The 24,823-nt window shown below is 41.2% G+C and overlaps 1 protein-coding gene and 1 pseudogene across 8 annotated transcripts in view; one reads left to right on the top strand and one right to left on the bottom strand.

The window, feature by feature from the left end:
* Positions 1–24,823, top strand: part of celf1 (cugbp, Elav-like family member 1) — a 204,420-nt gene that overhangs the window by 36,385 nt on the left and 143,212 nt on the right. The window lies entirely within an intron of this gene.
* On the bottom strand, positions 22,223–24,208 carry LOC137188773 (uncharacterized; annotated as a pseudogene).

The following is a 24,823-nucleotide window of genomic DNA, read 5'->3' on the forward strand; positions in this document are numbered from 1 at the left end:
CCACAGGGCGTCAGAGAGTAAAACATGTAACTTCCTGTTGCCAGGAGGTGGCGCTATGACTCATATCCTGTATTGTCACATGGACCCGTTCAGGGCGGGACTCTTATGAAGCACAAAAGGTTTGGCTCTCTTAGGATCATGTATGCCGGAGTTATAGCCGTTTCATTTTTCATGGCGAAGGATCGAAATTCGCCGCCCAGCCACGCCCCCTAGGAAAGACTAATGAGAATTGTTTTGATAACTTTTAATCTCCTATGCCTGTAGATGATACGGACCGAATTTGAAAGTCCTGGGGTCAAATCTCTAGGAGGAGTTCGTTAAAGTATGCGGGCTGGAAATGACAAAATCGGAACAAAATTTCAACTTTGATACAAAATGGCCGACTTCCTGTTGGAGTTAGGCTATGTGTCCTTGAGACTTTTTGGTGCGTCTGGTCATGATACATATGCATACCGAATTTCGTTCTCCTACGACAATCTGTATCGAGGGGCTCAATTTTCTTGACTTTCTAGGTGGCGCTGTCGAGCCATTTTGTCCCGCTTTATTTCGAGACCCATAAAATATCGAAATTTTCGCCAGTCCTGACATCTGTGCAAATTTTCATGAGTTTTCGTGCATGTTTAGGCCCTCAGAAATGCGTTTGTTTCGGAGGAATAATAATAATAATAATAATTAAAGCTGCAAGCAGCGATGATCGGGCCCTCGCACCCCAGCGCATGTCGAAGTGACGCTCAGTCGAAGGGCTTTTGTCAGTGACTTGTTGTGTAAAGTTTGAGGCAGATCCAACCATGTACACTCAAGTTATATCAATTTCCTCTGTCATGGCGAAACATCAAAAGTCAACGCCACGCCACGGCCATACCATCATGATCATACACTAGTCTAGATGACACACACTGATTTTTAAGTCCTTACGATGGATTCTGTAGGAGGAGTTCTTTAAAATACAAGGTATGCGAAATGGCCAAGAAAAGGCGAAAATGTACCATTTTTTTCAAGATGGCCGACTTCCTGTTCGACTTACAATAAGGCTTCAAGAGGCTTTTTTGTGCGTGTTGACATTATACATGTGCCCTGTGAATTTCATCTTTCTACGTTCATCTGGAAGGCGGGGCTGCAATTTTGAAATTTTAAAGGGGGCGCTGTTGAGCTATTTTGCCACGCCCATTCAAAGCGACCACATAGGATTTTAGCTGACATCACTCTAGACATGTGTGTCAAGTTTCATGACTGTAGAGCAATCCCTTCTCCCTGAAAAACAGTATCATATTTCATGGCGAAGGATGTGTCGCCATGGTAACAGCATTCAGTTTTGGGTCATGAGCTGCCAAATGTAGCATCACCAAGGTCTTGTTTATTAGCTGACTTAATTTCAGGTGCATCAGCCAAATTTCCTAGGAGTAATTAGACAAAGTACGACGCATGATACTTCCTGTTGCCAGTAGGTGGCGCTATGACTTTCGCTAAATATGAGACTGAACATGTGTTCAGATTGGGACTCTTAACAAGCATATGAAATTTGGAAAAGATCAGACCACGTGGAGTCAAGTTATAAGGCATTGAAATTTCATGGCGTCACATCGAAATTCGCCGCGTCGCCATGGCAACACCTTTCAACGAAGGGTCACCAACTTCATAATATAAGATCTCCAAGGTCTTGAGGCTATTCTCAGTAAATTTCAGCTGGATTCCATCACCGTGCTGCCCACAGGGCGTCAGAGAGTAAAACATGTAACTTCCTGTTGCCAGGAGGTGGCGCTATGACTCATATCCTGTATTGTCACATGGACCCGTTCAGGGCGGGACTCTTATGAAGCACAAAAGGTTTGGCTCTCTTAGGATCATGTATGCCGGAGTTATAGCCGTTTCATTTTTCATGGCGAAGGATCGAAATTCGCCGCCCAGCCACGCCCCCTAGGAAAGACTAATGAGAATTGTTTTGATAACTTTTAATCTCCTATGCCTGTAGATGATACGGACCGAATTTGAAAGTCCTGGGGTCAAATCTCTAGGAGGAGTTCGTTAAAGTATGCGGGCTGGAAATGACAAAATCGGTGCAAAATTTCAACTTTGATACAAAATGGCCGACTTCCTGTTGGAGTTAGGCTATGTGTCCTTGAGACTTTTTGGTGCGTCTGGTCATGATACATATGCATACCGAATTTCGTTCTCCTACGACAATCTGTATCGAGGGGCTCAATTTTCTTGACTTTCTAGGTGGCGCTGTCGAGCCATTTTGTCCCGCTTTATTTCGAGACCCATAAAATATCGAAATTTTCGCCAGTCCTGACATCTGTGCAAATTTTCATGAGTTTTCGTGCATGTTTAGGCCCTCAAAAATGCGTTTGTTTCGGAGGAATAATAATAATAATTAAAGCTGCAAGCAGCGATGATCGGGCCCTCGCACCCCAGCGCATGTCGAAGTGACGCTCAGTCGAAGGGCTTTTGTCAGTGACTTGTTGTGTAAAGTTTGAGGCAGATCCAACCGTGTACACTCAAGTTATATCAATTTCCTCTATCATGGCGAAACATCAAAAGTCAACGCCACGCCACGGCCATACCATCATGATCATACACTAGTCTAGATGACACACACTGATTTTTAAGTCCTTACGATGGATTCTGTAGGAGGAGTTCTTTAAAATACAAGGTATGCGAAATGGCCAAGAAAAGGCGAAAATGTACCATTTTTTTCAAGATGGCCGACTTCCTGTTCGACTTACAATAAGGCTTCAAGAGGCTTTTTTGTGCGTGTTGACATTATACATGTGCCCTGTGAATTTCATCTTTCTACGTTCATCTGGAAGGCGGGGCTGCAATTTTGAAATTTTAAAGGGGGCGCTGTTGAGCCATTTTGCCACGCCCATTCAAAGCGACCACATAGGATTTTAGCTGACATCACTCTAGACATGTGTGTCAAGTTTCATGACTGTAGAGCAATCCCTTCTCCCTGAAAAACAGTATCATATTTCATGGCGAAGGATGTGTCGCCATGGTAACAGCATTCAGTTTTGGGTCATGAGCTGCCAAATGTAGCATCACCAAGGTCTTGTTTATTAGCTGACTTAATTTCAGGTGCATCAGCCAAATTTCCTAGGAGTAATTAGACAAAGTACGACGCATGATACTTCCTGTTGCCAGTAGGTGGCGCTATGACTTTCGCTAAATATGAGACTGAACATGTGTTCAGATTGGGACTCTTAACAAGCATATGAAATTTGGAAAAGATCAGACCACGTGGAGTCAAGTTATAAGGCATTGAAATTTCATGGCGTCACATCGAAATTCGCCGCGTCGCCATGGCAACACCTTTCAACGAAGGGTCACCAACTTCATAATATAAGATCTCCAAGGTCTTGAGGCTATTCTCAGTAAATTTCAGCTGGATTCCATCACCGTGCTGCCCACAGGGCGTCAGAGCGTAAAACATGTAACTTCCTGTTGCCAGGAGGTGGCGCTATGACTCATATCCTGTATTGTCACATGGACCCGTTCAGGGCGGGACACTTATGAAGCACAAAAGGTTTGGCTCTCTTAGGATCATGTATGCCGGAGTTATAGCCGTTTCATTTTTCATGGCGAAGGATCGAAATTCGCCGCCCAGCCACGCCCCCTAGGAAAGACTAATGAGAATTGTTTTAACAACTTTTAATCTCCTATGCCTGTAGATGATACGGACCGAATTTGAAAGTCCTGGGGTCAAATCTCTAGGAGGAGTTCGTTAAAGTATGCAGGCTGGAAATGACAAAATCGGTGCAAAATTTCAACTTTGATACAAAATGGCCGACTTCCTGTTGGAGTTAGGCTATGTGTCCTTGAGACTTTTTGGTGCGTCTGGTCATGATACATATGCATACCGAATTTCGTTCTCCTACAACAATCTGTATCGAGGGGCTCAATTTTCTTGACTTTCTAGGTGGCGCTGTCGAGCCATTTTGTCCCGCTTTATTTCGAGACCCATAAAATATCGAAATTTTCGCCAGTCCTGACATCTGTGCAAATTTTCATGAGTTTTCGTGCATGTTTAGGCCCTCAAAAATGCGTTTGTTTCGGAGGAATAATAATAATAATAATTCCTTCAGTTTCAATAGGGCTTCGCACCGGTAGGTGCTCGGGCCCTAATAATTCCTTCAGTTTCAATAGGGCTTCGCATCGGTCGGTGCTCGGGCCCTAATAACTCCTTCAGTTTCAATAGGGCTTCGCACCGGTCGGTGCTCGGGCCCTAATAATAACTCCTTCAGTTTCAATAGGGCTTCGCACCGGTCGGTGCTCGGGCCCTAATAACTCCTTCAGTTTCAATAGGGCTTCGCACCGGTCGGTGCTCGGGCCCTAATTAAAGCTGCAAGCAGCGTTGGACGGGCCTTCGCGCCCTTGCGCACAGCAGGCCGCGGCGCAGTCACCTAAGCTTCTGGGAACCAAGAAAACCTTTGGAGATGATCAGTGTGAGAGTCTTTAGACACACAATACTAACCAGTGTCTCTCTGTGAGCCCACCCCTCTGTTCACAAACAATTATGGGTAATTATAGATTATGAAATCAAAATATTGTTCACCTTAATCAATAATTCAGGCACCAACTGTAGGATCTGCAAGGAACACAGTTGCTATAATTATCAATTATCAACAAGAAAGAAGAAAGAAACAAACACACGAAAAACAATAGGGTCTTCGCCCTTTGGGCTCAGGCCCTAATAATAAATAATTATAACAATTAACAGATTTATTAATATGAACTAACAAATACGGAGCACCACCCGGAAACCGGGACTAATAACCGAACAAGGTAATCTCATAAATGGGAGTTCACCTAGAATGTTAATATCTGAGAGATATCAACATTCAAGGGTAAACAAAGAACGGTTGAATTCGAGCTCTGACTCCTTCAATCAGCCACTTTTCACAATATGTTACCAATAATGACAAAAGAACTTCTCTTTAAAGATATAACAGTGTTTATGAAACTTAGCAAAATTAACAAAGTTAACAAATGCTTCATTCAATAAATAGCTATTCTAAAATCTAATTCTACCAAACAAAACACAACCAGCTTTGCACAGGGTTGGACACTTGCAGGTTGGACACTTTTGTCCGACGTTATCTGACCATCAGATGTGCAAAACGATGTCGGTGTGTGTATCTGTGCGCGCGTGAGTGTGGTGTTAGTCACAAGAGAGGGAGGAGGGAAAGCGATCGTGAGAGAGAGAGAGAAGCGGTTCTTTTTCCACAGAGAGCGCACGTATGGACGGCAGTCTGTAACGCACGTTGTCTGGTTTCAGGTCGACAAATCAGTTTACTTTCTCACTCAAGGCAGCACAAACACAGTAGTCCCGAGCGAGACAAACACAAAATAGTCTAGCGTGGTGAACACAACTAACAGGCAGCAAACAGGCAGCAGCGGAGCGTTAACTGCAGCATGACCGAAAGAAGCACAACCAGTTAGCCTCTGCTAGCCTCTCAGCTAACCCCGGCTCTCTGTTTAGATCCAAACGGAGCACCGAGTCCCGATTTGTTATTTAGGTTAAAGCGGAGAACAGGCAGCAAACAGGGAGCAGCGGAGCGTTAACTGCAGCATGACCGGAAAGAAGCACAACCAGTTAGCCTCTGCTAGCCTCTTAGCTAACCCTGGCTATCTGTTTAGATCCAACCGGAGCACCGAGCCCCGATATGTTATTTAGGTTAAGGTGGAGAGAACCAGCGGGTCTGTCGGCCAGCTGAGTAAGTGAAACCTACGGAAAAAACACCGTGACCATCACGGTAAAACAGTACGTAGAGAACTGCTGTGTTCAGCTGCACAGATAGGAAATCCCTCGGCTGACAGGATGTACCACTCTGTGCGGGAAAATATTTTACCCTCCTATTTCTGGTTTATAACAATGATTGACAACCAGAATATTAGGTGCATTACTGCCACCCTCCGCTTCAGGCTGTGAACCAATGATTAAATCCTACACATTATTCCTGTCTGTCTAATAAACTACATAACGAACCTGCTGCTCCACCCATCCCCCCCCCCCCCATTCTCTCTCTCTCCCTCTCAACTGCAGAGAAGGATATTAGTGTACTCTACTTGTGAAATATCCTCATAAATCCCATAACTTTGGCCAAATTCTACATAAAAATGACATTTTTTTGTAGGAATTTTCGTCGCGAATCCATTGATACAGGTTTGAAAGTGGTCGGACTTATAGTTTAGACACCAGATGCCCCAGTTTGGCACAAAGTTCATGCCCAGAGATTGCCTCCCCATTGGTTTACATTGTAAGGTGTAATGTCGCACTCCAACTTTCAGGGCTTACTAAATCTAAACCGTTCGAGTTATTACAAAGTTTTTAATAACTTTTGCTCAACACAGTGTGATAAGTTAAGTATTAAAGTTTGAAGCCGATACCATTAACGCCCAAGGAGGAGATAGCGTTTATTCAAGGTCCAAAATTGGCACAAAATTGAGATTGCGGACAATGATGAGATACATAAACGCGAAAAATGACCACTTTTATCAAGATGGCCGACTTCCTGTAGGACTTACAATACGGCTCCAAGAGGCTTTTTTGTGCGTCTTCACATGATACATAAGCCTCCCGAATTTCTTTTTCCTAGGTTAATCTGGAAGGCGGGGCTACAATTTTGAAAATTTCAAAAGGGCGCTGTTGAGCCATATTGTCACGTCTATGCAAATGAAGTTTCGAGGATTTTAACTGGTGTCACTCCAGACATGTGTGCCAAGTTTTGTGATTGTAGACCCATCCCTTGTCCCTAAAATACAGCATCGTATTTCATGGCGAAGGATGTGTCGCCATGGCAACGGCGTTTGGTCATGGGTCATGACCTGCCCAATGTAGCATCACCAAGGTCTTACATCTTAGCTGAGTCAATTTCAGGTGCATCGGCCAAATTTCCTAGGAGCAATACAACAAAGAACGACGCATGATACTTCCTGTTGCGCTCTGGCCCGTCGGGATCAGATCACGCTTTTTAAAAATGAGGGATATTTCTTACAAGTGTGGTGTGCTTTTATTTTGAAAGTTTGATTGACATGTGTACTGTCAGGTGTGTAGAGACAATAAGTAACTGCAGCTGGACACAGAAAAATACTCATATATTTGAATGGAGAGTGTGAGCGAACCCACACCTTTTTGAACATTTACTGCTTCCACATAATTTTAGATACAAACTTCATTTGAACTTTAAATGAGTCACGAGACTTTGACCTACAAATCTTGAATTTACATGTGTTTTCTATCTTTTATTGTTTTTGAGATATTAGAGTGTGAGTTTTAAGGTCTTTTCTTGCTCCTCCTGTGATTTTATAATGAGTGTGTATTGCGGAATGTTTCACAGCACTGAGGGAGTGACATCACCAGGAGCAGTTGGAGAGGAGGATATTAGAGAACACTTCTTGTGAAATATCCTCATAAATCCCATGACTTTGGCCAAATCCTACATAAAAATCACATTTTTTTGTAGGAATTTTCGTCGCGAATCCATTGATACAGGTTTGAAAGTGGTCGGACTTATAGTTTAGACGCCAGATGCCCCAGTTTGGCACAAAGTCCATGCCCAGAGATTGCCTCCCCATTGGTTTACATTGTAAGGTGTAATGTCGCACTCCAACTTTCAGGGCTTACTAAATCTAAACCGTTCAAGTTATTACAAAGTTTTTAATAACTTTTGCTCAACACAGTGTGATAAGTCATGTTTTCAAGTTTGAAGCCGATACCATTAACGCCCTCGGAGGAGATAGCGTTTGTTCGGGGGCCAAAATTGGGGCAAAGTCTTATTTTGAAAAGCTGATTGCAGACTTCCTGTTGGATTTAGGTCAGGGGTGTCAGCTTATGATTTGTAGGTCTTGATGAGACGAATAATTGAGTTTTGGTTCGATCTCTCTACGACATTCCTACGGGCCGTGGCGGCCGTTTTAGATACATAGGTGGCGCTAGAGAGCACATTTTGGCACTTCGGGGGTTAATTTTTACATTTTATCAAATTTTTCACCAGACCTGATGTGCGTGCCAAATTTGGTGAGTTTTTGAACATGTTTAGGGGGTCAAATTAAGGATTGAAGTGGCGTATTAATAAAGAATAATAAAGAAACAAACGCACGAAAAACAATAGGGTCTTCGCCCTTTGGGCTCAGGCCCTAATTAAAGCTGCAAGCAGCGATGATCGGGCCCTCGCGTCCTTGCGTATGTCGGGGCTCGGCGCTGGTGAAGGGCTTCTGTCACGGGCATATAGATGTCCCCAGACCTGGGCTGTTTTCAGACAGTGCAAGGGGAGATTAACGTCACATCCTCAATCACCTACTCTGCCTGCTGCAGGGGCTGCTGCATTGAAATGTCGTAGGGGGCGCTATGGAGCCAGTTTTCATCACTGACTGAATATTGATATTTAGACGTGTTCAGGCTGGGAGTCTTATCAAACATATAAAGTTTGGTGTAGACTCCAGCATTTACACTAAACTTATATCAATTTCGCCTGTCATGGCGAAACATCAAAACTCAACGCCACGCCACAGCCACAAGCTTCAATGATAACTAAATCTTTTGATAACTTTTGATCACACACTACTGTAGATGACACACACTGATTTGAAGTCGTTACCATGAATTCTGTAGGAGGAGTTCGTTAAAATACAAGGTATGCGAAATGGTCAAAAAAACGCGAAAAATGACCACTTTTATCAAGATGGCCGACTTCCTGTAGGACTTACAATACGGCTCCAAGAGGCTTTTTTGTGCGTCTTGACATGATACATAAGCCTCCTGAATTTCATTTTCCTAGGTTAATCTGGAAGGCGGGGCTACCATTTTGAAATTTTCAAGGGGGCGCTGTTGAGCCATATTGTCACGTCTATGCAAATGACCTATCCAGGATTTTAGCTGGTGTCGCTCCAGACATGTGTGCCAAGTTTCGTGACTGTATACCCATCCCTTGTCCCTAAAATACAGCATCGTATTTCATGGCGAAGGATGTGTCGCCATGGCAACGGCGTTTGGTCATGGGTCATGACCTGCCCAATGTAGCATCACCAAGGTCTTACATCTTAGCTGAGTCAATTTCAAATGCATCGGCCAAATTTCCTAGGAGTAATACAACAAAGAACGACGCATGATACTTCCTGTTGCCAGTAGTTGGCGCTATGACTGTCACTAAATATGGGCCTGAAAATATGTTCAGACCGGGACTCTTAACAAGCATATGAAATTTGGAAAAGATCAGACCATGTGGAGTCAAGTTATAAGGCTTTGAAATTTCATGGCGAGACATCGAAATTCGCCGCGTCGTCATGGCAACACCTTTCGACAAAAAGTCACCAACTTCATAATATACGATCTCCAAGGTCTTTAGGCTATTCTGAGTAAATTTGAGGTGGATCCCATCACTGTGCCACCCACAGAGCGTCAAAGTGTAAAACATGTAACTTCCTGTTGCCAGCAGGTGGCGCTATGACTTAGATCAAATATTGACACATGGATGTGTTCAGGACGGAACTCTTTCCAAGCAGAAAAGGTTTGGGTCTCTTAGGATCGTGCATGCCGGAGTTATGGCCGTTTGAATTTTCATGGCGAAGGATCGAAATTCGCCGCCCGACCACACCCCCTCAGCAATGTCGAAAACTCACCGTTTTGATAAATTTTCATCTCCCAGGTCTGTAGATGATACTGACCGAATTTCAAGTTGCTGAGGTCAAATCCCTAGGAGGAGTTCGTTAAAGTACGCGGGCTAAAAACAGCAAAATTGGCCTGAAAATCGCAACTTTGAACCAAAATGGCCGACTTCCTGTTGGATTTAGGGTATGGCTCCAAGAGACTTTTTGGTGCGTCTGGTCATGATATATAAGCACATTTAATTGAAATGTGTACTGTCAGGTGTGTGGAGACAATAAGTAACTGCAGCCGCAAAAATACTTGAATAGAGAGTGTGAGTGAACCCATACTTTTTTGAACATTTACTGATTTCACACAGTTTTAGATACAGACTTCATTTGAACTTTAAATGAGTCACAAGAATTTCACCTACAAATCTTGGATTTACATGTTTTTTCTATCTTTTACAGTTTGTGAGATATTAGAGTCTGAGTTTTAAAGTCTTTTCTTGCTCCTCCTGTTATTTTATAATGAGTGTGTATTGCAGAATGTTTCACAGCACTGAGGGGAGTCACATAACGAGGAACAGTGCGAGAGGAGTACACTTCTGGTGAAATCTCCACATAAATCCCATTACTTTGGCCAAATCTTGCATTAAAAATCATATTTTAGTAGGAAATTTTGTGGCGATACATTGATACAGGTGACAGTGGTCAGACTTATAGTTTAGACATCAGAAGCCTCTGTTTGACACAAAGTCCATGCGTCCCCCATTGTTTTACATTGTAAGGGGTACATTTGATGTGATGTGACACTGCAACTTTCACTTATAAAATCCAAACCGTTCGAATTATTACAATGTTATGAACTACTTTTTTTTCAGCACAGTGTCATAAGGCGTCTATTAAAGTTTGAAGCCGATGCCATTAATGCCCTCAGAGGAGATAGTGTTTTTTCGGGAGCCAAAATTGAGGAAAAGTCTTATTTTGAAAGGCAAATTGCAGACTTCCTGTTGGATTTAGCTCAGGGGTGTCAGCATATGATTTGTAGGTCTTGATGAGGCAAATAATTCTATTTTGGTTTGATCTCTCTACGACATTCCTATAGGCCGTAGTGGTCATTTTAGTTACATAGGTGGTGCTAGAGAGCATATCTTGGCACTTTGGGGGTTAATTTTTACATTTTATCATATTTTTCACCACAACTGATGTGCGTGCCAAATTTGGTGAGTTTTTGAGCATGTTTAAGGGGTCAAATTTAGGGTTTAAGTGGCGTAATAATTAAAGCTGCAAGCAGCGTTGGCCAGATCATTTTGCTTTTTAAAAATGAGGGATACTTCTTACAAGTGTGGTGTGCTTTTATTTTGAAAGTTTGATTGACATGTGTACTGTCAGGTGTGCAGAGACAATAAGTAACTGCAACTAGACACAGAAAAATACTCACATATTTGAACGGAGAGTGTGAGTGAACCCACACCTTTTTGAACATTTACTGCTTCCACATAGTTTTAGACACAGACTTCATTTGAACTTTAAATGAGTCACGAGACTTTGACCTACAAATCTTGAATTTACATGTTTTTTTCTCTTTTACCGTTTTTGAGATATTAGAGTTTGACTTTTAAAGTCTTTTCTTGCTCCTCCTGTGATTTTATGAGTGTGTATTGCGAAATGTTTCACAGCACTGAGGGGGTGACATCACCAGGAGCAGTTGGAGAGGGGGATTTTAGAGTACGCTTCTTGTGAAATCTCCCCATAAATCCCATGACTTTGGCCAAATCTTACATTAAAAATCATATTTTAGTAGGAAATTTCGTGGCAAATCCGTTGATACAAGTTTGAAAGTGGTTAGACTTATAGTTTAGATGTCAGAAGCCTCTGTTTGACACAAAGTGCATGCCTCCCCATTATTTTACATTGTAAAGGTGATGTAGCACTGCAAATTTGAGGGTTTATAAAATCCAAACCATTCGAGTTATTTCAAAGTTTTTAACAACTTTTTTTCAGTATAGTGTCATAAGTCATCTTTGGGGATTCATTTTTAAATTTTATCAAATTTTTCACCACACCTGATGTGCGTGCCAAATTTGGTGAGTTTTTGAGCATGTTTAGGGGGTCAAATTTAGGTCTGAAATGACGGAATAATAAAGAAAGAAAGAAGAAGAAAGAAACAAACACACGAAATACGCCCTTTGGGCTCGGGCCCTAATAATAATAATTCCTTTGGATACAAGAGGGCTTCGCGCTGGTCAGCGCTCGGGCCCTAATAATTCCTTTGAATACAATAGGGCTCTGCGCTGGTCAGCACTCGGCCCTAATAATAATACTTCCTTTGGATATGAGAGGGCTTTGTGCTGGTCAGCACTTGGGCCTTAATAATAACAATAATAACAATGATAATGATAATAATATTTGGTGCTCAGGCCCGAATAATGATAGAGAAGAATAATTCTTTCAGTTACAATAGGGCCTTTGCACCATTAGGTGCTTGAGTCCTAAAAATATTTGATAATATTTATTCATTAATAAATAAATATTGTTAATATTTATTTATAACACATAATTAAATATAGGCCCTATGGATGATAGATGGACCAATCAGTGTATCTTAAAAAACAAATCTCAATTCTCACACCATCTATATGGTCCTGAATATAGATCAGTATTTGTATTACAACAAAATGACAAAACTTACTTATGGGGAATTAGTTTGGTCAAACTTAAAGCCAAATCAAGACAACAATTTGACTCATTGATGAATCAGTCAGATGAATGATGAATCAGCATGTTGTTTCCTAATAACTGAAAATAACTGTCAATCTGAGGTCTACAACCTTTTAATGGCTTAAGAAACCATGTTAATTGAGTTGTTGTGTAGTGTTAGTACTTGCTATTCAAAGATCTGTAAGTCCTTTTATAGCAGGTTCTAATCTTGTGTTTTGACTTTTGTTTGTTAGGATGTCCTTTAGTTTGGATAACAGATTGTGCCTTTAAAAATATTTACAGATCAGTAATTCATCTAGATACAGGTGTAAATCATACCTTACCAGTTTTTTCTGCCTCGTGCATTGATTGTGGTCATGTCTCTCCATCACCTGATGCCTGGGCTACCTCTATGTGTTTATCTTTCCTCCTTAAACTGTTTCTTTACATCTTGAATCACTTGCACCTTTGCACCACAGTTTGCACCTCTTTTTGAATCAATTCTTTACTTTCTTTTTGTTTTTCTTTCAACACCATTAATATTACATCCTGCAATTCTTCCTCTTCTTCTTCTGTCTCCTCCCCCGATTCCTCCACTCACTCTGGTAATGTAAAAAGCCTTCATTTTAAAAGTCTGATTGAGCATGAAGCAGAACTTTAACTTGTATGGTGTTAATTACAGTAATTGTGGAGAAATAACACACAGTGGGAATACACCAGCAGTCAAGATATCCAAACTATCAAGCCAAATTAACATTACTGTAATGTAAAGCAGCAGCAGCAGATAAACTGGAAAGTTTATAAGCTGCTACTTATGTCAATTTAACAAACTTAAGCTTCACTGAAGAGCTTTTCTAGCTACTAACTTTGATGTATTTTGTCTGACATTATTCGATGCTGCACAAGATGCATGCGTCGGCGTTGTGTTTGTCCACTACAATGGCGTCTACTAAAGAGTATACGCATACAAGATAATACGTTGGTGTTGTGGTTGTTCAACAGAAACTGTTATAAATTGACTTTTATGCAGTTTTAAGCCACATTTTTATGATTGTTTTTAACTCTATCTTTTAACTGGATAAAGGATTTTAGTCATTGGACGTCTGGATCTTAAGTTATCAAAGAAACAAGCTGAGCAAATGTTAGCAGCAGCGCGGTTAGCAGCCCCTCCCGGAAGTCTGGTGCTTGCGTAACATCATTAGAGAAACATTGATTTCTTTTATGTGAAATAGCTTTATTCAGTATTTTACAGTTTTAATCGCTGTGTATGTTTGCTTTTGGAGAGGAGGAGACCTCTTAGAATAATTTGGCTCCCAGTAGAAACCTGCTGAACATCTGGATCTAAAGTTATCAGAGAAACAAGCTGAGCAAATGTTAGCAGCAGCTCAGCTAACAGCCCCTATCGGACGTCCAGTGCCAGCCGAACAGCGTCAGAGAAACATTGATTTTTAACGTGAAACTGTTTTATTCAATGTTTTTGCCTGTTTTAATCACCAGATCTGTTTGTTCTGGAGAGGAGGAGACCTCTGCGGAGAATTCGGCTCCCAGTAAAAACCTGCTGAACGTCTGGATCTTAAGTTATCAGAGAAACAAGCTGAGCAAATGTTAGCAGCAGCTCGGCTAGCAGCCGCTACCGGACGTCCTGTGCCCACTGAAAACAGCATCAGAGAAACACTGATTTTCAAAGTGAAAATACTTTATTCAGTGTTTTTACCTGTTTAAATCACCGGGTCTGTTTGTTCCGGAGAGGAGGAGACCTCCAGATAATTCAGCTCCCGGTAAAAAGATCCTGAATGATGATCACTGGAGTAATCCTAACCCAAAGAAGCTGGTTGTTTACCGATGAAGACAACAACTCCCATGATCCCACGCTACTTCACACCGTCATCACACTCCGTCTTTTGTTATTGTTTTGATTGAGACCCCTAGTGGCTGAAATTACATATTGTGCGTGATGTCACTGACTAACACACCTCACATCTTCAAGTCATGTTGCAGTTTGGTTAATTTACTACAATAAACTATTTGGCATTTATTGGCATTTTGGTCTCCTTTCCTGTTTTTGTCATGGCCTAAGGGCTGGGTTATGACAATATCAATAACTAAAGGAAAACCAAATCTAAAGAGAACTTTACTGTTGTACATATTATGTAGAATAAATCACCAGAATTCTGGAAAAAAAGAGTTATTTTCATCTTTGCTGCTGGGCCAGTGAAAATATATAAGGGGCCAGTAAAACTATCTACTGGCCAAGTGGGCCAGTGGGGAAAAAATGTTATGTTGAACCCTGAAAAAGCAGAGAAATTTGTAAACCCACAAAGAACTTAACAGTTATATTACCAGTAGCGCTGATTGCTGCTCTCCACACCTCCACATCACTGTGTAGGAATTTGTGCACTCAAAAATCTTTATGATTTTATGGGGGAATTATAAATTATTATTGTGCACAACTCCAACATGAAATTATTCGTCCAGTGACATAACTCATATTAGAGTATGTGTAATAATAGGGAAATAGTCTTCCTTGTTGGACACACAAGAGAGGTCAATTATAATTATGATTGTTATTAATCTTAATAATGATTTTGCAAGGGTATAGGTCTTTTAAGGTTAAGTGACTGAGATGCAAGCATAAGAAAACACAAACAAGTTCACCTTAGTTACATACACATTTATTACTAATACTACAGATACAAGTACTTAACACTACAACATTTTACAAACAAGACACAAGAGGGAAAGGGAAACTGGTACACAAGGCTATGGCTTCTGAAAGTTCGAAATGCATGATGCGGAGTTATGTATTGTGTAGTTGGTATGGGAAACCTGATAAACAGATGAGATAACTGTTACCTGAGAAGCAGCAAGTCAAATAAACGGTACCACAGCTTAGTTCAGAATTGCCAACTGAAATTACAAATCATGAAAGCACCAGGGTTTAAGCAAGTTGATGGAGGTTTTGTATGAATACTTGCTTGCTCCCTAGGGTAGCTTCTTGTTGAGAATGGAGTCCGTTGTGCTGGGGTGAGGAGCTGGAGTCTGGATCTGGTAGTGATGAGTGAGTCGGCCGGTCCAGATTTGAAAAGTTCCCATTGGAAGAGAGCTCCTGATTTATGCTCTCATGCTCTCCTAGGCTTGATCCTCAACTCATGACTCCAGATTCAGAAGATGCTCTGAGTCACATCTTCAGACTAGCAAACTGCAAGCTTTCCACCGGCATGGCAGAAAGCAAGAAGAACCAGCAAGCAGCATCAAGCAGTCCAAAAGAGCTACCCAAAAACAGCTTAATAACAGCTTAAAAAACAGCAAAGGCAAAAACAGCACAGAGTCTCAGATAAGACACTGTTTCAAAGTTTCAGTCTGCCCGCCCAGATGGTGCATCTTGGCCAATCCCAGGGGTGGCAGTGTTCTGGGGGAGCAAAGTCAGTCCCCCCCTGTCCGCAGACAGTCGAGTACAGTTCCTGAATATGGTTACTCCATTAAACAAAGTATTTACAAATTAACAATTTAATGATTCCTAATTTTGCAATTTGGATAGTAGCTTTAGCGCTCTGACAGTGAAACAAGCAGATCAGTACCAAACATGATAGGGTTATCATGGATGATGGGATTATGTTGGTGGTACATGTCCTGGCTTAAAGGTAGTGGATTAAAGGAAGTCTAACCAAAATACATAACAACACACATATGATATACACACATACAACATACAACAATAATTGACAAAATTAGACATAATCTAAAACTAATCCATGGGTTTTACAGTCCCAGGTCTTTGGTCTGACTGCAAACGGCAGGGGTCCATGCCATTTGAGGGTGTGTGTGTGTGTGTGTGTGAATGCGGCATGGCATATAGTGCAGCATGTCTTGTGCCTTATGCTGGTTTGCCCAGTGATCAGTTCTTGGGTTGGTCACTCAAGTCCTGAAAATCAAAATCCACAGTGGGATTAAAGTTGTTGTCAGCTCGTCTGTGTGTGATTGGCTCTTAGAGGTGAGTTATGATAACCAATGGTCATTTATCCAAATGGTACTATCAATTCACACTGGGGTATGAATTGATCTGCCTATCTTGCTGGCTCTTGTAGCTTGAAGGATCAAAGATGATTTGGGTCAGTGGTCTGGTTTGGTGACCATGCAGGAGATTGGGGGTTCCTTATCTGAACCTTTCTGTTTGCAGGAGGTTGTTTAGATGGTCTGGTCAGTGAGGAGTCTTGGACTCTCACTTTATTGGCCAGGATTCCTGGGGGCTGAAGAAAGAGCTGGTCTGTTGTTTGAGGCTTGTGCTGTCTGCATTCGAAACATGCAGGGACTTTATCCTACAACTGCTAACAACTACCCGCAGATCTGTGAGGAAAACATGATGTGTGTGAGTTTGTCAGTCAGGTAAAATGCAGTTGTCTTTCTCACTGAATATTACAACTAAACACCCGTAAGCTAGCCCCACTTCAGTGGGTTCATGGCTTGTGCAAGTTCATAATGTTCAGTTCACACAGTTTCAAATAAACTAGTTCATACTCATAGTTCATAATTTTTAATTTTGAACTAAGTTCACAGTCCCAAAAAATGAACTAGTTCACATTCATTTCTTTCATTTTTTTTTAAATTGAGCTGCTCTGGGCTACTCTTTTTCAGCAGAACCTCCTCCTACCCATCCATCTCCAGCCCCCAGTTATTGCTACTGCCCATTTCCCAAACTAAATGAATTCCTGTATAGCACTAAAGAATCGCAGAAAGTGAATCCTTTTAAAAGCCAAGAAAAAACAATGTGAGTATATGTTTTACCACTAGGCTCTGCATCTAAAAAATCCTGGAGAATATTTTGAACTGCAGTTACTGTGAACACCAGAGTCCAGAAGATGCTAAGTATCAAGATCCTAAGTACCAACACAGGCAAAAATTGTAAGAAAAAAGAACCAACTAAGGTTGTGCCTAGTCTGCTCAAAGTACAATACTCAGCCAACATATTTTAACATATTCTAAAAAGAAAACAACTAAATGTAAACATTGAGTAAACAACGAGTGAGTCATTCTCATTCATTTTGATATTCTGTCTTCCTGACTTGTTTGCCCAGACAAAAAGCACAGCTCTGAAAACTCAGAAACGCACAGCATTTAGCTTTTAACAAACATAAATAGCTTTCAACATATCTTCTTTTTAGAAGCTGATCTCCCTTGTGTATTTTGGGTGTAAAAGTCAGAGCCTTTGGCCAAAGCCTCACAGTGCAGTTTTCAGCCAACATATTTTAACATCCTCTAAAAAGAAAAGAACTAAAAGTAAACAAATAAACAAACATAAAAAGTAAGTCATTCTCTATTGTTCTCATGCAGCTACACCTCTGCACACCAATACACTTATCCACAATATGTTGTACCACTTCCATAGCCCTACATAAAAAGTCACAAATCACAACAATAGATACTACCAGTCCAATCCACCAATAATAGAAGCTCAAATCTTTTTGTTGGCATTCAAAAGAAGATGCCTTTCGAAGTTGGCATCACTAAGCCAGTTTCTCCTGGACCTAAATATTTGACCACCAAGCTGAAGAGCCTCTCTACTGGAGTGCTTGAGGGGAGTACAGTGTTGTACTTTATGAACAACTTTTTGAGTTTGGACACAAATATGTACTCAGCAAACTCATCTGTTGTTGGTACATCCAAATAACTACTTCAGTCTGCTTCAGTTTTTCTGGGATTCTGTGGGGTCAGTTAAATCTGAAAAATGATGCTGCAGTGTCTTTCTTGCCAATGTCACCACTGGACTGGAATTGATCAGAGCCTCTTTCAATCAATCAATTTTCAATCAATTTTTATTTATATAGCGCCATATCACAACAGAAGTCATCTCAAGGCACTTTTCACATAGAGCAGGTCAAGACCGTACTCTTAATATACAGAGACCCAACAATTCCCCCATGAGCAAGCACTTGGCGACAGCGGTAAGGAAAAACTCCCCTTTAACGGGTAGAAACCTCAAGCAGACCCCGGCTCTTGGTGGGCGGCCATCTGCTTTGACCGGTTGGGTTGAGAGAGAGAAAGAGAGAGGGAAAGGGGGAGGGGGGACAGAAGAAAAAAATCACAACAACAACAACAACAAGCACGAGCAGCAACAGCCAGGGAAGGATGCCATCAGGACTGTGAAGGACCGCGAAGGTTCGGCCCGGGACTCAGCTTTTCCTGTGAGATGAGAAAGCACAAAAAACTCCGGGGAAGAAGCAAAGTTAGTGACATGCATTGATGTTACATGAATGCATACAGATGGAGAGGAGGAGAGAGGAGCTCAGTGCATCATGGGAAGTCCCCCAGCAGTCTAGGCCCATAGCAGCATAACTAAGGGCTGATCCAAGGCGAGCTTGGTCGGCCCTAACTATAAGCTTTATCAAAAAGGAAAGTTTTAAGCCTACTCTTAAACATAGAGAGGGTGTCTGCACCCCGGACTGAATCCGGTAGATGGTTCCATAGAAGAGGAGCCTGATAGCTGAAGGCTCTGCCTCCCATTCTACTTTTAGAGACTGTAGGGACCACCAGTAAGCCTGCATACTGGGAGCGCAGTGTTCTAGTGGGATAATACGGTATTATGAGCTCTTCAAGATATGATGGTGCCTGACCATTAAGGCCTTTGTAAGTTAGGAGAAGGATTTTAAATTCTATTCTAAATTTAACAGGAAGCCAATGTAGTGAAGCTAAAATCTTTGCTTCTGAGTCATCAGAGTCATCTTGTTTCAACATCGTTTCAACATCACTCAGTACTGCAGGTGTTTCTCCTCATCTTCTACTCAGTCAAGCCTGAATGTTGGCAGCAGCATAGCTGCCAATATGTGTTCCTTCTTCTCAAGCAAGCCTTCCAGTCTTGTTCTCAGTGACTGCATGTGATCAGACTTTTTGTAGCAGTGGGCTTTGTGCACTCATCTGGCAGACCATTCAAAACACTTTGCATTTGCACGATGGTTGGAGCCAAGTACCCAAGAAAGATGCTCTTCTGCCCCTGGAGGATGTTTAGTGCAACTGCTGTGTATGAAGTTGAAAGAATTGGCTAAAGCCAAACTCATCACAGACAGTGTGCAGGATAAGTTTGTCATATGCAGGAATGGCAGTGTCACCAGCCTCATTGGCATCTGCCTTGGGAGTTCATGTTGCTATGTGAGCCAGTGTGACGTCCCTCTCTCTGCTTTGCTTAAGAGGTTGCTTTGGCTTCCTGGCCCAGGAGCCAGTGGGCGGGGTTGGAGAGGATGTCAGGGAACTGCCTGCACCTGGTTGGTTTAGGCCTCCAGCCTATTTAGGTGTCTTCTTTGTTGACGTCTCGCATCTCTTCCTTCCAAGCCTTCACGAGCCAGATGGGTTAAACTTTTGTTTTGTTTTGCTTGCATGCATCACATATTTCACTCATCCACACATTGCATTCATGACTGATTTAGCCTACTATCATTTTATATATATGTATATATATATATATATATATATATATATATATATATATATATATATATATATATATATTAGTATTAAGTTGATGATGAATGTCATTTTTAGAAGCTTTATTCACATGTGATTCCCTTCTTTTGTCACTGACTCTGAGCCAGTTCATGACAGCCAGTCCACAAAGCAAATGCCTTTCCAAAAACAGCCCTAAAAAGTGTTTTGTATTGTCTGTCAGTTACCTTTTCCGTGTCTTTGGCAATAAGATTTAAGGTGTGAGCCATGCACCCTCTGTGAGGGGGAAGACGGAGATATTCCAAAGTTAAGAGAGGCTCACATTCCATTTTATCATCTTCATCTAAGCTCTCACTAGCAGCAGCAGTAGGAAAAGTAGATCCTGATTCATTGTCATCTTCATTTGCTTCATCATTGTTAACAACTGGCTCTGGATCATCAATAGCTATCCTCCACAAAACAGCTCAACCCTTCAACAAAATTTGCAGTGTTTTCCATTATGGTAAACACAATCTTGTTTTGGATTATGAATTCGTTATGCATATCTGTCAGTGCTTTTGCTAACACATTGTGTGTGTGCTCTTTTTTTGTGATTGAATTTTTTATTTTGTTTCTTTACAGTGTACCGATAATAAATCATATACATATAGCCGCATGTATTTCATTAATATGTGTCCATACATCTCTTTACACATTGTTGTGAACAGTGTAACTCAAGAAAGGAAAAAGAAGGAACCGATAATCCCACCCTCCCCTCCCCTCCCTGCCCACCCTGGCTTACTGCCTTCCCTTACCCTGGCTGGTTTTGGATGACTTGTGATATCTAGGAGTAGGTAGATAGTAGTATCTATAGAATAGGGGGGAAAGTTATTAAATAAATAAATATTAATATAGAAAAAAGTAAAAAGAGAAAGGGGAGATAAATACATAGAAAAATGATAATCAAATCAAATAATAATACTAGTAATAGGACTACTACTAATAAATGTATACACACATATACCGCATGTGTACACATACTATGTATATACAAAAAGTAATGTATTAACAATAATTAAATAATAAAAAAATAATTTAAAAAATACATTTAGCATAGTAAGCCATACATTATTGGCCAACCTGGTTCATATAGATAGATTAAGCCTAACCTTCTCCATTGCCTTAAACAGAACCTCAGCGTTATTTGTCATGGCCCCATTTGACCAGGCAATATAAAGTTCTAGAGAAATTATGTCAAACAACAAGGCAATCCAGTGAGTAATATGCAGTGTATGTGGGGGCTTCCTCCTCTGTATAAGCATTTTCTTTGCAGCTGTCAAACCTAAAGGCAACATTCTTCTCTGAGAAAAATTAAGAGATAATGGAAAATCGTCATTTTAAAGTATAGTAATCAGGGTACAGGATATGTCAATTGCAGTTACACCTCCCATCAATATCTTTGATATGCCAGCATGCAAGTACTGCAGAGCTTCTCTGAGACACATCAGTTTTGTTGAGCCAGTGAATCATGATGCCTATAAACGCTTTGTTCACAGCAGACCAGCAATCTGCAGGTGTGCATACAGCATCGATTTAAGAAAGTGCAACCTTTAGGTCACAAACATTTTCCTTGAATGCCTTGTTCAACAGTGTCTGTACCTGCCTTCTTGAAGGCACATACCTGGATGGCTGCAAACCAGTAACTAATCTGATGAACCATGGTTTTTCGATCTTGCTCAAAGGCTACAGATCTCCTACGATGTAGTCTAGTACAAGTCTGTCCACTTGTTGGGAAACGGTCCTTTACAAGATGCTGTGAGTTTGACTTGGGTGGAGGAATTCTGTGGCTGTTGGCTCATGATCTTACTCTTTATTAATGATTTCTTGTGCAGTTATTTACACTGTAGTATAGTAGTACACAATAGTTATTACACTGTGTTCATGGTGTCCTGATAATGACAGTAATAAGGGTAATGGAAATGGCTGGCGGTATTGATACTGTCAGCATGTTTCACCACAGTATATAGTAAAAACAGTATACTGGCATATCTTGCAGTGCAACAAGATCTGCCAGTAAGGGAGATTGGTACAAGCAATTTATTAACAACTGATGAACAAGAAGAACAATGTTTGCAGAAATGCTATGTCTTTCTTGTCTTTTACACCATTCTGTCCGCAGTCAACAAGATAATAGTTAGAATTTTATCATTAAAGAAGCTCATATAGTCGTTACTACTGAGAGCTATAGGAATACATGGATCAGTAGAGTTATGACTCTTTGTCAGCCTGGCCAAAGTGCTGAAAAGGAACCTAGGGCAGTTTTTATTCTCTTCTATTAATGCTGAGTAATAGGCGGCTCTGGCATTACAGAGGGCCTTCCTATATGTTTTAAGACTATCTTGCCAGACTAAGCGAGATTCTTCTACTTTGATGGAACGCCCAAATCCTTTCCAATTTTCGCGATGTTTGCTTTAATTTGCGGGTTTGGGAGTTATACCATTTAGCTAACCTCTTATGTTTTATTATCTTCTTTTTTAAGGGGGCGATGGAGTCGAGTGTTTGTCTTAGTGAGCCTGCAGCACTATCAATAAGATTATGAATTTGGGAGGGACTTAAGTTAACATAAGAGTCCTCTGTAGTATTGTGACATGGCAGTGAATTCAGTATTGACGGAATTGCTTCCTTAAATTTATCTACAACACTATCAGATAGACATCTAGTGAGGACATTTTTGTCTAATGGTGTATAATCCAGTAATAGGAATTCAAAAGTTATTAAAAAATGATCTGATAAAATAGGATTTTGTGGAAAAATTATTAAATGTTCAATTTCAATCCCATAAGCCAGAACAAGGTCTAGGGTGTGGTTAAGACGGTGAGTGGGATTATTTACACACTGAGAAAAGCCAATTGAGTCTAATAATGAGATAAATGCAGTGCTGAGACTGTCACTATCAACGTCCACATGAATATTAAAATCACCTACTATAATTACTTTATCTGTACTAAGGACTAAACACGACAAAAACTCTGAGAATTCAGATAGGAATTCAGAGTACGGGCCAGGAGGACGATACACTATAACAAATAGAACTGGCTGTAAAGTTTTCCAGGTTGGCTGAGAGAGACTAAGAACAAGGCTTTCGAATGAGTTATAATTAAATTTAGGTCTAGGGTTGATGATTAGGCTTGAGTTGAAAATGGCTGCAACTCCTCCTCCTCGGCCAGTGTCTCGAGGAATATGAGTATTAATATGACTGGGGGGAGTGGATTCCTTAAGGCTGACATATTCTTCATGACACAGCCAGGTTTCAGTGAGACAAAATAAATCAATATGATGATCTGAAATTAAATCGTTTACTAAAACAGCTTTAGGTGAAAGAGATCTAATGTTCAAGAATCCACATTTAATTATCTTATTTTGTTGTACTATTGCAGTAGTGGTTTTAATTTTTACTAGATTTTCATGAATGACTCTTCTTTTGTTTACTTTGGATTTAATTGATTTATGTGGTCGGGGGACAGACACAGTCTCTATGTGGTTTTGGGTGGGTAACTGCTCTAATGGAAGCGCAGAGAAGCGTGTAGGACTGCAGCTCTGCCTCCTGGTCTCAACTGTGGGTTGTCATGGTTTTGGTTTACTAATAAACTTGGCCATATTTCTGGATATGAGAGCAGCTCCATCCAAAGTGGGATGTATGCTGTCTCTCCTAATCAGACCAGGTCTTCCCCAGAAAGTCTGCCAATTATCTATGAAGCCCACATCGTTTGCTGGACACCACCTCGACAACCAGCGGTTGAATTGTGACATGTGGCTATACATGTCATCACTGGTCAGATTAGGCAGCGGTCCAGAGAAAATTACGGAGTCCGACATTGTTTTTGCAAATGTACACACCGACTCAACATTAATTTTGGTGATCTCCGATTGGCGTAATCAGGAGTCGTTGCCGCCGACATGGATGACAATCGTACCATATTTACGTTTATTCTTAAGCAGCAGTTTTAAATTTGACTCAATGTCGCCCGCTCTGGCCCCAGGAATACATTTAACTATGGCTGCTGGTGTCACTAACTTCACGTTTCTGACTATGGAGCTGCCAGTAATCAGAGTTTGTTTCTCAGCGGGTGTGTCGCTGAGTGGGGAGAACCTGTTAGAAACATGAACTGGTTGGTGGTGAACCGTGGGCTTCTGCTTAGGGCTATGCTTCCTTCGGACAGTCACCCAGCCGCCCTGGCTTCCCGGCTGCTCGGGAGCTACCAGGGGAGTGGGAGCTACGCTAGGTCGGCCTGCACCGAATACTAGGGGCTGGCTAACTATATTAGCAGCTGATTGTTTTTCCATGGTGCGGAGCCGTGCTTCCAATTCACTAAGCCTTGCCTCCAGTGCTGCAAATAGACTACACTTATTACACTTACCACTATCACTAAAGGAGGCAGAGGAATAACTAAACATTTGGCACACCGAGCAAGAGAGAGCAGGAGAACGAGAGGGAGAGAGAGAAGCCATCGCTAACTGCTTAGTTTAAGTTAGCTGCTAGTGCTAGCTGCAGAGCTAAAGTGACTAACAACTTGTGCGATTAGCGAGAAAAGTCGCTAAGAGAAAAGCGCTGAGAGTGCTTGTGTAAAACTAGCGAAAGTTTAAATATACAGCAGATATTAATCCACAGTAATGTGATATATATAGGAAAATGAACTGAGATGAGAGCAGCAACAACGCTATCAGTAGACACAGTTGGCAACCGGAAATGATACAATACGCTTACCGTAGCACGTCAGCTGTCCCTGCTTAATTATGACAGTCTTCATTTTTTCAAAGTGAGCATTTTACAAAGGGCATGACAATAAAAATATGTATTTCAAAAAACATGATAAGGTTAATATTACGCAGAGTTACAAGAATTACACCATTTTACATAATTTAAACTTCATTATTAAGACTATCTCCCATAAACAACTGAGTAAATAGGATGAGCAAAATTTCCTTAGCAGAATAGACTATCGGTCCTACAGCTATCCCTCTACAACACTAAATGGGAAGGGTGACTGCCAGGGGACTTAGTGGTTCATCTCTCCCTAATAGTCCAAACACCCTGTGGAGAGAGATACAAGTTAATCACCCCCACACA

Source organism: Thunnus thynnus, chromosome 1 (genome assembly GCF_963924715.1).
Source record: "Thunnus thynnus chromosome 1, fThuThy2.1, whole genome shotgun sequence".
In the NCBI taxonomy this organism is placed as follows: domain Eukaryota; kingdom Metazoa; phylum Chordata; class Actinopteri; order Scombriformes; family Scombridae; genus Thunnus; species Thunnus thynnus.